Here is a 2855-nt window from a genome sequence, read left to right as displayed (position 1 = left end):
CAATGATTAATGTATCTCATTTATTGAATGTACAGATACATAATCATTATATGATGTACAGTTGTATTGTGTATGTGATATATCTATCCTCAACTCAACAAGGGAATTGTTAGTAATTGATTCATTGACAGTATATATAGTCAGTAGTGGGAGTATACTAATAGAACAATACCAATGAGTAAATATCTTTACATAAAAGGACTTGTAATGAGTACAAATTTCCTCTTGATTAGATTTATTCCTTATTAGTCTCACATAGCCAGTCCCTCCCTCTACAAAGCAAGGGTCTGGTCTATTACCATACATTACCTCATTCATCTTTCAACCTTACTTCTGGTGGAACTAAGTACACTAAACATTGAATAACCTCATGTGTATATTATGAAGAGAGAAACCTCCTTTTTGGGCCAGGATTAATTATGCTAAGCATAATTGAATTACCTGGAATTTAATTATTTACAAATTGTGTTAGATGGTGCATGAAATCCACTAAATTAGGAATACCAGTAAACATTAGTCCAGTGTATTGTAGATAGTATAATGTGTTATCATAACAATGTCAGTAATGGGACCCTCATCTAGTAGTGTAGTAGTTTGTATCTCTTCCACTGGGTATTTATGTAATATTGTCACTAGGTGTTCCTCCTCCTACTACCCTAGTCCTAGTCCTACTTACATGTGTCCAGTCATAGATACTCAATGATTCAATGTATACTAATACACCAGACACACTCTTTGTAGAGGGAGGGACACTCTCTTTCCTTATAAGGATATACATGTACATGTACTGTATTGCAGGATTTATTGGTGAGGGATTAAATTTGTCAAGTCCTTAAATTACAAGTATACTTCAAATTGAAACTCACAAATTATTGTCAATTATTAGCTGCCACGTGTTAGGAGTTAATGAAGTTACCAAAATTTAATTGGCCAACCTATCAATTTAGACAATTTCTCGAAAATTTTTCACCGTCAATAAATACTCTCATATGTTATACAAGTACATGTAAATGAATGGCTCAGTTGTTTGTGTATTTTTCCATTAAAAGTTGTTTTTATATGTACATGTATTGTTTATGTGTTGTTTATGGTCAGTTATTGTCACTGGTTACATATTCTGTGAATTTTGTGTTTGAATGAGATTATGTGATAATGAGACATAGGAGTGATTAATATTACTATTATAATAACTGTTAATAATACACTCATTCACTTGTTAATACTGTAGGACCAACAGTTGTATATTGCTGCTCGAGATGGAGATATTAAAGGAATGAAAACTGCCCTCTCTAATGGGGCAGATATCAACTGGAAGATGCCCCCAGTAAGTATATGATGTAGTGACTAGTGTATTAGTATGACTTGTATAATGTAAAAGTACCTGCAGTTTAGTTATAAATCAGTTTATTATATTAATATTGTGTAATTACCGTATTTCCTAATGAAAGCACCTAGGCATTTATTCTTATAGACCCGTTTGCTGGGTGTTTAAATGAAGTAGGTGTTTATATGAGGATAGACATTTAAATTCATTGCCGAGGAGTCTTCTTCTATGAGCTTCCTTCTCAGCTACAACTGCTATGTTGCCTGTAGTGTGTGCCAGTAACCACGTGGGCAAAGTGCGTGTGGCATAGGCATCTAAACAAGCATGGGCATTTATTGTCAATGTTTTATGCTGTCTTTAGGCGTTTATACAGGTACGGGCATTTATTGGGAGTAGGTGTTTCCATGAGGAAATACGGTATGTTCCTCAAACACAGTATCCTATTGATGACACTCATAGTCCCTTCTTTCTGGTGGTGTGTGTTTATTCAAGGATCAGTCCTTATTATCTTTATTGCATTTTATGAGGAAACAATGTATTTTATACATTTCTATTGTGAAGGATAGCACACAACATAACAATGTTTGTATAAAATACATTGTAGTTATATACCATACATTATAACTAATTATTCAGTCATTGAATTATTATGCTTGTATTATTAGTTACTGGTTGAATATACTGTGATTTTATAGAACTGTATAATAATGGTGTAATAAAATTGATTTTATTTATCATTTTGTATGTACTTTATTTGTTGTGTTTATTTCTTATAGAGTAAGTGGACTCCATTACATGTAGCAGCTCATTTTAACAAGAGTAATGCTGTCCAGTGGTTACTCAGTCAAGGTGCTACTATTGACTCAAGAGATTGTGTGAGTTGTATATTGAATGATACACACATTATTACAACATGATGTAATGTAGTACATGCTAGTTGATAATAAACCAGTTCCAATACATGTTTTTCTTTATATTTATTTGTGTGATATTCCAATATTATTTATGTATTAATTTACCTTGCACGTTGTAATTTTTAATGTGATAAATTTTGTTGTACACATTTTTGTGAAGAGTATACTGTGCCATCATGAATTACATGTATAGTACATGTATTTGAATTATGTGTAAACATGTACATAATACATGTACAAGTAGTATGATCTTTTGATATTTGTGTATACCTTAGGAGACAATTGTTTGCGGGTATTTAATTTAGCGAATTTTAGCGATTTAAAAAAAATCGTTAACTTAAGTCCGCGCTAATTTAAATTTCCTCATTGAAAGTGGGTGTTATCACAATGATAAAATGGCGGCCGTCAGCAAGTCTGAGCTTACTTGCAGCAAACGGTCAGCAAGATAATACTAAACTGCTGTCCAAACTCCAAAGACTTCTCTAGCAGTTAGCCTAGGTTAATAAAGCAGATGACAATCTTCTTCGTTCAGTGACTGCTTCTAACTGTAAGCAAGATAACTTTACTGTGACATGTTAAATGGCTGCAGAGTCAGTGATGAAGCAATTTAAGCAAGA

At 32.9% G+C, this 2855-nt stretch overlaps 1 long non-coding RNA gene across 1 annotated transcript in view; it reads left to right on the top strand.

Annotated features, from left to right (window-relative positions):
* The window catches only part of LOC109590479 (uncharacterized), a 3843-nt gene extending 1652 nt beyond the window's left edge, over positions 1 to 2191 (top strand). The window contains exons 2-3 of the long non-coding RNA XR_002189339.1: positions 1229 to 1324; positions 2101 to 2191. This is a non-coding gene — a long non-coding RNA (uncharacterized LOC109590479). The remainder of the gene's footprint in view (positions 1 to 1228; positions 1325 to 2100) is intronic.
* The last annotated feature ends 664 nt before the right edge of the window (positions 2192 to 2855 follow it).

This window comes from Amphimedon queenslandica, unplaced genomic scaffold (assembly GCF_000090795.2).
Source record: "Amphimedon queenslandica unplaced genomic scaffold, v1.1 AMPQUscaffold_9956, whole genome shotgun sequence".
NCBI lineage: Eukaryota > Metazoa > Porifera > Demospongiae > Haplosclerida > Niphatidae > Amphimedon > Amphimedon queenslandica.
This window is presented reverse-complemented; position numbering and strand designations above follow the sequence as displayed.